We start from the raw sequence: 13170 nt of genomic DNA on the forward strand, positions 1-13170 counted from the left end.
GATCCCAAACGCCTTGGTACCTGGACGTTTTGGCTCCTGAACACCACAAACCTGGAAGTGATTGTTCCGGTTTGCGAACATTCTTTTGGAACCCGAACATCCGGTGGGATTTCCGCGGCTTCTGATTGGCTGCAGGAGCTTCCTGCAGCCAATAGGAAGCCGCAATTTGGTTTCCGAACGTTTTGGAAGTCAAATGGACTTCCAGAACGGATTCCATTTGACTTACAAGGCACGACTGTATATAAAAACTTGTCTTCAGATGGCTCTGGGGTCAGATAGTCACTGGCGGAGTAAGGGGGTGCGGGGGGTGCGGTCCGCCCCAGGTGCAATCCCTGAGGGGGGGTGATATTGTCCTGCTGCCCCCCTGGGACGCTCGCCACAGGCGGCTGGCCTTCCCTGGGTGCACAGCATGTGCACTGCTCCAGGTGCCGGAGCAGGTAGTTCCACCTCTGGCCAGTGGTGCCTGGAAAACTGGGTGTTCAGCCACACACACCAAGCGCTGGAGCTGCTTTTTCCCTTTTCCTTTCGAGTCTGCTCTGTAACATTAGCGCAGGAACTTGATGGGTTTGGAGAGAGAGAGAGAGATAGAGAGAGAGAGAGAAGGAGGCTCCGCTCGGCAGCGGACATGGAGCAGGTTGCCGCTTGCACATGCAATTTTTGCGTGCGCTCAGTTTTGCAGCGAAACCCCACCGTGCAGCCCTTTTCCTCCCAGGCGCGCTTGACGGATTTGTCAGCCAGACACCTCCGGGGAGGAAATTCCGTGTGACCTCTTTGGCACTCGGAACCTGCCTTCTGCTTCTTCTGCCTTAGGTCACATTCTCGCGCCGCCAGCGAACTCGCCTCGCTTGACAGGGGAGGAGGTTTTGCTTTCCATCGCAGGATGGTACGGACGGAAGTTGCAGCCATGGCAGCTTGTAGCAACTCTGGTCGAGGTGCATGTGCAAGCAGCATATAAACGAAATGGAGTGGTGGGGGCTCTCCAAAGTAGCATGCGGGAGGGGGAGGCACCGAGGAGAGCTTTTTAATCAAGTTTTTGGGGGCGATCGTGAGATATGTGTGGTTCTGTTATTTCCTGGTGTCTGCCGTACGTTGTCCCCCCTTCTATGTTTAAAGCAAAGAAGGGTGTTACGTAACGGGGAGATTCCTGAAGGTAGCAGAAGGAGACTTGCGGGGACTCAGGACAGCAAAATGCCAAGCCCTGGATAACTCCATGGGGCGGGGGAGGGGGGCAGACCCCCGGGGTGTTATCGCTGAGGGGGGTGAAACTCGGTGCACCGGGCGCCCATGACTCCCGAGCCATCGATGGGGCGGATGACAAAAAAAATTCCACACCGGTTACCACATGACCTTGCTATGCCTCTGCAGATAGTTCCTTTTTTTCAAAAGTTGTCAGAGGACAGCCTTCTTGTTTGAACAAATCCTCTGTTTGGTGGATTGTTTGGTCCAATTGCTGTTTAAAGAAAAAGAACCATAAGGAGAGCAGAGGTCTTGAAGTTGCCCATCGACGGTCATCACCTGAACCACAGCGCCTGGCCAGAGCCTTCCACCTTATTTTGAGACAAACTGAATTTCCATTAAAATTACAGTAACCATTTCTTCATTTCCACATGTACACATAAGCTAGCCTATGCAACTTTCGTTGCATAGTTCTGTGTCCTCTTTCATCTTCTTTTCTCAATATGCATTTCCTCCTATATTTCTTTTTCTTTTCGGCCATCTTAAGCTTCTGTGTTAACATGGCAGCAAGACCTGAGGCCAACAAGGCCAAGAACTGGCTGACCTCTGATTTCCCAGCTAAACTTCACCTTTTTTGGATTCTGTCATCACCGTTGGAATGAAGCAGCAGCAAAATAACCCGTCTAGATTATGTTGTTTCCTGGAGCAAGACTCTCAGGCAAATGATCTCAGCACAAAACCAAACAGAGGCATTGTTGTGAAGAGTGAGGGATAAAATTCTAGAAAGGCTAGATCAGATTAGATAGGGCCAATGGGCCTTAACATTCCTAAGAACACAGTGGTCAGGGGAGTCACATTGGGCAATAGGCTTAGCAATGCATAGAATTCATATTTATTGCCCTTTGTGGTACAGCAGTGTAACTCTTAGGCTAGGCATGGGTAGGCAACCTAAGGCCCGGGGGCCGGATCCGGCCCAATCGCCTTCTAAATCCAGCCTGTGGAGAATCCAGGAATCAGCATGTTTTTACAAGAGTAGAATGTGTCCTTTTATTTAAAATGCATCTTGGGGTTATTTGTGGGGTATAGGAATTCATTATTTTTTTCAAAATATAGTCTGGCCCCCCCACAAGGTCTGAGGAAAGTGGACCGGCCCCTTGCTGAAAGAGTTTGCTGACCCCTGGGCTAGAGGGTATTTAGAAGAAATATTATGTTTGAAAAATGGAGCGTATTTTGCTTGCTCAATATATATTAACGACCACACATCAGCCGAGGAGAGAGGTCTCAGATGTGATTTCGTGTTGATTTCATACATTAGTGCCAAGTACTTTCTCCTTCAGGGCCATTATAACCATCTCAATGTTAATCTGAGGCCAGAAGAAATTGAAGACCTCATGGATGGTCAAGCTGCATAATAAAATTTGAATCACCTTGCAGTAAAAGCCAATTCAGATGTAGAAACAGCAAAAGGGGGGCAGTGAGGGCCAGGACTAAAACAAAACAAAAAAGGTAAAGTAGAACAAATAGATCTTCACATCATACTGACAGGCCAATTGTGTGTATGTGTGTATGTGAAAGAGAGCAAGTGAGAATGAATCGGGCTTCTAATGAAAATGTGGAAGTCCATTATTATTATTATTATTATTATTATTATTATTATTATTAGCCCGCTCATGTGACTGGGTTGCCCTAGCCACTCTGGGAGGCTTCCAGTGCACATAAAAACATAATAAAACATTAAACGTTTAAAAACTTCCCTCTACAGGGCTGCCTTCAGATGTTTTCTAAAGGTTGTATAGTTACTTATCTCCTTGGCTCGGGGGTTGCATAATTCCAGAAATCCCACAGAACAAACAAGGGGCATTCTACGGGGGTTTTCTCAGCTGGAACTTGCCGGAACTCAGTTAAGGCACCTCTCAGGTGGGCGCCATTGCCAATATAAGAGAACAAGGGCAGAATCCCAGCACCTATTTTTCGGGGGGTGGGGGTGGGAATAGCATTGCTTACAGGCCAGATCCAGCCCCGAAGTGAATTCATCAGGTTATTGGAGGTTCTGTCAATTATAATCAATGTGTTGTAAAGCATTGGCCTGTGATTTCCCTAATAGGGAAGATTCGAACCCTTGGAAACAGAGATAGTCTGCGCTTCAGTGTTACAGCTCTTGTTTGGATTTTGTGCATATATTTGTGTGCTCCAGAACCCCTTACTACCCGTAGACTCTAACCTAACTTGCAGAACTTGATTACTCTTAGCCCCCCAAAGGTTTTATGCAGATTAGAGTGTTTGCTGAGGACATAGGTAAAGGTAAAGGGACCCCTGACCATTAGGTCCAGTCGCGGACAACTCTGGGGTTGCCTCACTCATCTCGCTTTATTGGCCGAGGGAGCCGGCGTACAGCTTCTGGGTCATGTGGCCAGCATGACTAAGCCGCTTCTGGTGAACCAGAGCAGCACATGGAAACACCGTTTACCTTCCCACCGGAGTGGTACCTATTTATCTACTTGCACTTTGACGTGCTTTTGAACTGCTAGGTTGGCAGGAGCAGGGACCGAGCAACAGGAGCTCACCCTGTCGCGGAGATTCGAACCGCCAACCTTCTGATCGGCAAGTCCTAGGTTCTGTGGTTTAACCCACAGCGCCACCCGCGTCCCCTGCTGAGGACGTACAAGGTGGTAACCTCTGGCAAAAAATAAGGGAAACTTGGCAACTAAACTGCGACTCAGACCTCCTCCAAGAAGAGAACTAATGTTGCAATGGCCTGGAGGGAGCGAAGCTCTCTGCTCAAGACAAGGAATAGTCAGCCTGTTTGGCAAGGCTTAGAATGCACAGGTCAGGTATTAAAAATAGATTCTGGCAGTACAGTGTGTGTAACACCTTGATAATAGTAATAAGCAAGACGCAGAAATGTGAGGGACTGCCTGCCTCAGGAAGAATGACCGCAGAGACCTCGAAGTGTACTCAGTGACATGAGAACGGCTGCAGTGCTGCAGGGCAGCACCTCTCACCACTCCCAGTTATCTGTGCTGTACTTTTTTCTAGAACGTTGTGATAAGTTTGGTGGCAATTGCAGAAAACAGCCGAATCGCTACAAATCATTACATTTTCAGCAGCAGCCCATGTCTGTGTACCCTTCCCTACCCCAGGCCACTCCTGCATACACGCCAACATTTATCCTATGAAAACAGGGGTGTCCTATCCAATTATTATTATTATTATTATTATTATTATTATTATTATTATTATATACCCCACCCATCTAACTGGGTTGCCCCAGCCACTAAGGTTGCACGCTTGATCCATTTGGATAGAAAGTAGACATCTCCAAAACCATCTCAACAAACAGGCTCCCCTTTAAAATAAAAATAAAAAGGCCACCTGTGCCCTACTTTGTACATTTCCAAGCATGTGGTGAACACTAACCTTTCCATTTACAGATTTTCATTCAGTTGCAATATTTATTCTAACGAATTGTTCTGACATGCTGCCATTTTAAACTATCAAGCTGTTTCCACGCTGCTGTTCTCTACTGTCTTGGATACAATCAGTCGAAAGGCAATTTATAAAGGTTAAAAGCAAATACATTTTTCGAGTGTGTTAAAGAGACTGACAGAGATTGTATCTGTTTTGGCAGCTCATTTCGCAGCCTCGGGGCAACTCACTGAAGGTTCCTCTGCTTCGGCTATTCTAATTTCTTTCACTGGGGGAATTCTAAGCATGTCCGCACTATCATCCATCCTGACAATACACAACTTTTGCTTTTTCTGACTGACAACAGTTCCTTGCTGGGGCCTGGGTTTGTACATTCAGCTGCGGCAGTACACTTCAACAGCATGATGTGGAGGAATGATACGAAAGCCACATGGAAGCCCACTGTGGGTGATTCTTCCCACTCAAAAAGCAGGGGAAGATCATGTGAACAGTACCCAATTGGGTATTTGCACTGGGGACTCGAATCAAATAATACCTGCATTGTGGAGTGGAGCCCACCTGCTCCTCCGCCATCCCAGTTTAACAAAGGAACCAGGCGCTGCTACCTCTGGCTTGCCCTGTTCATCAGAACATTCCTTTCCTGGATTTAGGGAGGCTGCTAAACCTGTCCTGTAAACCTGTAGTCACAGATGAAGTTTACAGAGATACGGGTGGCGTTGAGCCTCTTGGGCTTGCTGATTAGAAGGTCAGCGGTTCGAATCTCCATGACGGGGTGAGCTCTCGTTGCTCTGTCCCAGCTCCTGCCAACCTAGCAGTTTGAAAGCACACCAGTACAAGTAGATAAATAGGTACTGCTGCAGCGGGAAGGTAAATGGTGTTTCCATACGCTCTGGTTTCCGTCATGGTGTCCCGTTGCGCCAGAAGTGGTTTAGCCAGCTCCCTCGGCCTGAAAGCGAGATGAGCGCCGCAACCCCATAGTCGCCTTTGACTGGACTCAACCGTCCAGGGCTCCTTTTCCTTTATCTTTAGTCACAGAATAGCTTTGCCTGTGATTTTTCTACGATCTCTTTTGTCCCAGCGCTGGCTTGCAAGGGGTTGGACTAGATCATAGAATCATAGAATCATAGAGTTGGAAGAGACCACGAGGCCCATCGAGTCCAACCCCCTGCCAAGCAGGAAACACCATCAGAGCACTCCTGACATATGGTTGTCAAGCCTCTGCTTAAAGACCTCCAAAGAAGGAGACTCCACCACACTCCTTGGCAGCAAATTCCACTGTCGAACAGCTCTTACTGTCAGGAAGTTCTTCCTAATGTTTAGGTGGAATCTTTTTTCTTGTAATTTGGAACCATTGATTGAATCCCTTCCAACTCTGCAATTCTCTGCCTGCCCTTCCTTTGTCCTCCATGCCCTTCTCTGCCCAAGTCCTGCCCTGCAAGTGGAAAAGGTCTTTCCTTGGCCTAATCCCCTCCTCCTTTGCGAGGAGCCAAGTCTTGGGCACCGATTAGCAAGCAGGCTGATTAGGATCTTTCATTCCAATTTGCTTCTTCCCTTCACTGGCTCCTTCTTGCCTGGGGGTCTTCACGCCCACTCTTGGGAATGAGCTTACACCCAAGGAGCTCGATGGGGACAGTGTTTTGATGCGGAGGGCGATAACCTCTTCTGTGCTCCGCTGGACCGGAGAACTGCGTTAGGCGACAAGCTCATGTGACTGCTTGTTTGCCCTGGCGGGGGGAGCATTAACCCATCTGCCTCATCTGCACACACCTCATTTCGGATATTAAGAGGAGAAAAGCTGGCCCTGAAATCTGGAGCAGAAGTTCTAGAAGCCAAACAGGGTTGCTTGCAAAGTCGCCACCTTCAAATGAAAACTAGGCTCCTGTGCCTTTTATAGTTGAACAGAAGAGGGAAGGGCAGCATGTGCAGGTTGTTTTGGAGCAGGCATAGGCAAACTCCAGCCCTCCAGATGTTTGGGACTACAATTCCCATCATCCCTGACTACTGGCCAGGGATGATGGGAATTGTAGTCCCAAACATCTGGAGGGCCGGAGTTTGCCTATGCCTGTTTTGGAGGGATGAGACCAATTCCAGTGGAATTGGAGGGCCAGTGTGGTGTAGTGGTTAAGAGCGGTAGACTCGTAATCTGGTGAACTGGGTTCGCGTCTCCACTCCTCCACATGCAGCTGCTGGGTGACCTTGGGCTGGTCACATTTCTCTGAAGTCTCTCAGCCTCACTCACCTCACAGAGTGTTTGTTGTGGGGGAGGAAGGGAAAGGAGAATGTTAGGCGCTTTGAGACTCCTTCAGGTAGCGGTAAAGTGGGGTATCAAATCCAAACTCTTCCTCTCCTTGACAAAATTCGTCTCCGTTTTCTCTCCTTTGCTATTAAAGCACAAGAATCCCGTCCTCCTTTGCAGCTGATAAGGCTATAACCAGTAGTGGCGCTCTCCATCCTTTGGACTATAAGTCCCATTAGCTCCAGCCAGCATGGCCAAAGGTCTAGGATAATGGGAACTGTAATCAGCAACATCTATGTCGGATACTCTCCTGGCCTATGTGTTCCTTGATATCTGGATTTCCAGATCAGGATTTCCAGATCACCCAAATAGTCTCTTTCCGATATTTATGTCTCTCAGAGTCCTCCTGAATCAACCCAGGTTTGAATCTGCCTGATGTCTTTTGGGGAAGCCAGAAAACCAAACTGCAAAAACCCTGTGGATTTTTAGAAATATGGGGTTGAATTAGGAATTGGAAACAAAATATTCCTGTAAACTGAGCCGTATTTTAGCCAACCAATACAATTTCCCCCTCCCCTAGAGCACTGAGCAACCTACCACACAAATCCTTGCTGGTCAAGGGATCCTTGCTTGTCCTCCATTTTAAGATACCCTCATTTCACTATTTTTTCCCTATTGAAAGGAAGTTAAGAGTTTTTTTGGAATACGGACTTGTGCCAACTGGCTCCATATCATAGTGGCCGAGGTGCCTTCACCATCTCCCCAATAAAATATTTGAGGGGGTTGCCTCCCCAAAAGTTGATGGGCATTCCCATTCAAATAGTGTGTGGGCACTGTATCTTGTGATCAATTATGCAGGATGGGGTTCACCTGCCCCCCCCCCCCCCCCGCAAAAAAATGTATTCAAATTGGCACCCCTGCTCCATATTGTACCATGAATGTGACAGGAATGGAAGGAACCAATAGGTGGTGGGAGGGATACTCAGAATTACCCTGCCCCTTCCAATGTGGCTCCTGTTTACAGGAGTTGTATGAGAAGCCCTAGAGATTGGCAGCTGTCAGTCAGAGACCTGGTGTCATGTCAACCAAGTAAAATGCTAATATGCTTGAAACTGCAAGGTTAATGTTACCACAACTGAAGGAAGAAGGCTTGCATTTTTAAGAAGCTATGAGTATTGACTCTTGGGAATTCCCAGGTGTCCAAAAAAAAAATAATGTTATTTGTGTATGCTTTTGTATTATGGTGCTGGAGGAGACACTTGAGAGTCCCAAGGAATGCAAGAAGATCAAACCTCTCCATTCTTAAGGAAATCAGCCCTGAGTGCTCACTGGAAGGACAGATCCTGAAGCTGAGGCTCCAAGACTGTGGCCACCTCATGAGAAGAGAAGTCTCCCTGGAAAAGATCCAGATGCTGGGAAAGATTGAGGGCACAAGGAGAAGAGGACAACAGAGGATGAAGTGGTTGGACAGTGTTCTCGAAGCTGCCAACATGAGTTTGACCAAACTGCGGGAGGCAGTGGAAGACAGGAGTGCCTGGCGTGCTCTGGTCCAGGGGCTCACGAAGAGTCGGACACGACTAAACGACTAAGCAACAACAACTACTGTGGCCCGTGTTTTGTTAGCCCAAAAATGGAAAATGAGTGAGGTCCCAACTTAATGAGAATGGCACCTTAAACTGATGGAATATGTGCAGCTTGCAGACTTAACCTTAACATACAGAATAAGAGAACAAGAAGAACCATGGAAGGAGAAGAAGGGAAGTCACTGATATTTTAAGGGTTTTTTAAATGAATATTCTAAAATGTAAAACAGAAAAATTTAATATATATTTTTACAAAAAAAGAATTGACTGTTTTAGAAGCTTCCCACCCAGTTCATAGTCTTGAGGGTTCTTCAACTAATTTTGTCAAAGTGTACCTTGCGGCTCCTGTCTATTGGTTGTCTAGCTCAGTATTGTCTGGTCTACACTGGTTCACAGTGGATTGTCTGCGTTTCAGGCAGGGGACTTCCCCAGCCCTAACTGAGGTTGCTGAGGGATTGAACCCTGGCCTTCTACATGCAAAGCAGATGTTCTCCCTCTGAGCTATGGGCCTTCCTAGGCTGCAGGCTTAGAAGAGGACTTAGGCTAGATCATGCAAGATCTTTTCCAGTCTGGGATGACACTAAAAAATAAAATGATGCTCTGCAACAAGGCATCACAGAGGAGGTGCCTGTCAGACGTAAATAAAAAGCAGTACTGTATTGATTCACTTGCTGATAGTCTCCTTTCCCAGGACTAACATATCTACTATGTTAGAGCACCATCTGGAGGCTATCTTAGTGAATAAGTGTTCGTCGTTCAAAGTCCCCAATGGGGACTAGATTCTTTCCTCCACCAGTCCCATAAAAATGAACAGCTGCCACCACCACCTCCCCAGATTCTTATATTTTGAGATATGGCAATACTACAGGGAGCAACCCTGCCTCCTAGTTGTGGGGATATTTAGTAGAGGGATGACCTTCCTGGATGAGAAGCAGAATTATTACATTTAAGTTTTCTATGAGATTTCAGGAGCTGCATCAACAGGATGTGTGCCGTTGTTCAGCTATAGTTCCATGTTTCTGAAAATTTAATAAGAACGCATACCCTCCAAGTGTCCCTATTTTCCAGGGACAGTCCTGGATTTACAGAAGCCGTCCCAGTTCCTGATTTGATCCTGGAATGCCCCACTTTTCCTCAAGACATCTCTATTTTCATCAGTGAAATGTTGGAGGGTATGGAGTTATGCGACCCAAGGAGATAAGTATCTATACAACCTTTAGACATCCAAAGGCAGCCCAGTATAGGGATGTTTTTTCATGTTTAATGTTTTATTATGTTTTTATATCTGTTGGAAGCTGTCCAGAGTGGCTGGGGCAACCCAGTCAGATGGACAGGCTATTAATAATAATATTAATATCAATTGAATAGGGTGCCCCTATTTTCATCAGAGAAATGTTGGATCGCTTCCTGATGGATTGGTATCTACATATAACAAACATCAGCCAGTTGTCTTCCTGGCCCAAACCTCAGCCCCATTCTTTGTTCTGAGATTTTCTCTGTTCAAAGACAACTGTGTTTTCATTATTTGTTGTCCCCTTCCCTTTGTGATCCTGCTCACCGGAGGCATGCAGAAGAAGTGTGTGAGCTCGTATTATGTCACAAAGGTCTGGTGATGTCATGAGCCCTGTAAAGGAGTGAGAAACCTGACCCAGTGCTTCATTAACTCAAGGGGGTCCATGAGGAGGGGTGTCTCCTGTCCTTTCAAATGGTAGAGGTGGAGAAAGGGTGATCTGGTCCCAATGGTGTCCCTGGAGGGTACCATCGGCCTGTTGGCTGTGCTCTTCACAACCCACTTCCTGGTTTACTCTGATGGCTTCATCAGCCAAGCTGTCCTCCAAGCAACTATGGACAAGAGACAGGGAGGAGGTAAGTAATATGATAGAGCCACAGGGCATAGTAACCTGAGAAATCAGTGGTTTCAGGAACGGAGGCAAAACAGACAGAAGGTGGTGACATAGCAGTAGGAAGATGGCAACAGTAAGAGTGAAAACCTGTGCCTAAAAACCCCACACCATGATTGTGGAATGTCCCCCTCCCCCCACCAGCTGTCTTCATATACTCATAGGTAAAGGACCCCTGGACAGTTACGTCCAGTCAAAGGCGACTGGGGTTTCAGCGCTCATTTCGCTTTCAGGCCAAGGGAGCCGGCACGTGTCCACAGACAGCTTTCTGGGTCATGTGGCCGGCATGACTAAACCGCTTCTGGCACAACGGGACACCATGATGGAAACCAGAGCACACAGAAATGCTGTTTACCTTCCCGCCACAGTGGTACCTATTTATCTACGTGCACTGGTGTGCTTTCGAGCTGCTAGGTTGGCAGGAACTGGGACTGAGCAACAGGAGCTCACCCTGTCGCGGGGATTCGAACCGCTGACCTTCTGATCGGCAAGCCCAAGAGGCTTAGTGGTTTAGACCACAGCGCCACCCACCATCTGCAATAGCTTGCCCTGTGCTGAACCTGGAAGCAGGATGTGCTGTTAAAGCAGAGTCATATCCCTTTAAACAGTCGTGGATTCCCCCAAAGAATCCTGGAACCCCAGTTTGTTAAGTGTGCTGAGAGTTGCTAGGAGACCCCGATGCGATTCACAATCCCTCCTCCCAGGGAACTCTGCCCTGGGAATAAAATCGGGATGAAGGGATTTTCTCAGGATGTTGGAGGGTGTGTGTGCTGTGTCCTGTTGGCCTAGTGATGGTGGCCCTTGCCCTTCTTCTGATAGGAAATCGTCTGCGGGGGGAACGGCAAAAATTGGGGGATCGAGAAGGGTCAGTTGCAGGGGAGTGAGAAATGTCCCTATTTTCATCTGAGGAATGTTGGAGGGTATGTGAGTCACAAGTTGTGCAGGCTTGTTTACCGGGCAGTGGGTTTCAAAAGCCAGGATCTATCTACGAGAACCCCAGGTTTGCCCAGAAATCCTCAAGGAGATTGATTGTAGCAGTCATGCTTTCGTTAAAGACAGATTGCTCACCCGTTACCTAGAAATGGACAGCCATTGTGAAGTATGAACTCTGTGCCCCAGAATTTCTCCTGTGCCCCAGGATTTTGTGAGATGCATTCAGTGGTTCCTCAGTAACTGGCAATTGCTAGAATGCATAGAAAACTAAATAGGCATGCCCAGCAGAAGTGGGGTGCGGTGCACTTTTGTGTCCATAAAATAATTTTTTTCACAGCTGTTTGCAAGGGGGCACAAAACTGTTTGGAGAGGTGTCAATGTGGTGGGGAAGAGGGAGCGCATTCACCTTGTGCACTGAACCATGGGTGTCATCAGCGCACACTGCATTGCTTTCAGATAGGCATGCATACATGTGCATTGACTGCAGCTGGATTGCACAAAAGGCTTTCTGTGCAGTGCAGGAGAGCAATGAAACTGCCAGTACAATGTGGCACAGCAGGGAGAATTATTTCCTCAACATCAGCCTCCAGCGGTGAAGCAGCAACAGTCTGAGAGACACATCTGCAAATAGCTATATCAAATGCACCAAATGTAGCATGCATGTGCGTGTGTTGCAAAACATTTCCATTCCTCTTGAAACAACCACTTTCTCGGAAAAACCTGGTTCTCATGAAAAAGGTAAAGGTAAAGGTACCCCTGCCCGTACGGGCCAGTCTTGCCAGACTCTGGGGTTGGTGCGCCCATCTCACTCAAGAGGCCGGGGGCCAGCGCTGTCCGGAGACACTTCCGGGTCACGTGGCCAGCGTGACATCGCTGCTCTGGCCAGAGCCAGAGCCAGAGCCGCACACGGAAATGCCGTTTACCTTCCCGCTAGTAAGCGGTCCCTATTTATCTACTTGCACCCAGGGGTGCTTTCGAACTGCTAGGTTGGCAGGTGCTGGGACCGAACGACGGGAGCGCACCCCGCCGCAGGGATTCGAACCGCCGACCTTTCGATCGGCAAGCCCTAGGCGCTGAGGCTTTTACCCACAGCGCCACCTGCGTCCCTCTGGTTCTCATGAAAACTCAATGCAAATTTGCTAGAGGTAGTGTAAGGATAAACGAAGGGACTCGAATATAATGTTTTAAGGGTGTTTTAAGTGCACGATACAAATGTGACACTAGCTGGCGATGGGAATATATATTTTAGAACGTTTCTTTAAAAAGCATTTTCACACCGGTTTTTTAACTATATGTCTAGATTTAGCCTAAGAGGGGAATGTAAACACAATTCAGGGGAAGGGGCAGAATGGAGTGTTCAGCAGAAAGAGTGAATGAAAAGAGTAAGAATCATAGAAAATAGATTTTTGATTCCCCCTTTATGTTTAAGGCGGGGGGAAGATGGAAGAAACATTTGTGGCTTCATCAACAGGGGAAGGCATGGAGGTGATCGACATGGCTGAGAGCGAGGACTCCCAACTGCTGGGGAATGCGGCCGTGAAGGACATGTTGCTGGACTTAGCCGTCTCTCTGAACACAGCCAGTGTCATGCTGTTTTTTTTATGCGTGACATAGAGCCCGAAGTCTTAGCAATGGTAATGGATGAGGACAACATGAACATCTACTTGTGCTTCATGATTGCCTTCTGAGAAGCAGCTGTGGCTTCATCGCTCGTGTCCAGGGACTTTTGGGGCTCCACCGGAGAACAGGGGCTTTTGTACCAGCTACACACACCTCCACATTCATGGCCCCCTGAGAACAATAAAACCTCTGACCAAAGCTTGTAGAGTTTGTTCTAAGTGAGAATCCTCCCCTGGTGACACCTTGTCACAGGCTCTTGGGCTTTGAAAGCTTTCTAGAAAGATCTACCTAATCA

The 13170-nt window shown here is 47.6% G+C and overlaps 1 protein-coding gene and 1 long non-coding RNA gene across 2 annotated transcripts in view; both read left to right on the forward strand.

Moving 5' to 3' along the window:
- LOC307206522 (uncharacterized protein) overlaps window positions 1-13170 on the forward strand; it is a 156439-nt gene that overhangs the window by 51442 nt on the left and 91827 nt on the right. The window lies entirely within an intron of this gene.
- Window positions 9764-13073, forward strand: LOC307206073. The gene is made up of 2 exons (XR_013834261.1): window positions 9764-10287; window positions 12727-13073. It is a non-coding gene; the product is annotated as an uncharacterized lncRNA (long non-coding RNA).

Source organism: Podarcis cretensis (assembly GCF_951804945.1).
Source record: "Podarcis cretensis genome assembly, chromosome: 17".
In the NCBI taxonomy this organism is placed as follows: Eukaryota; Metazoa; Chordata; class Lepidosauria; order Squamata; family Lacertidae; genus Podarcis; species Podarcis cretensis.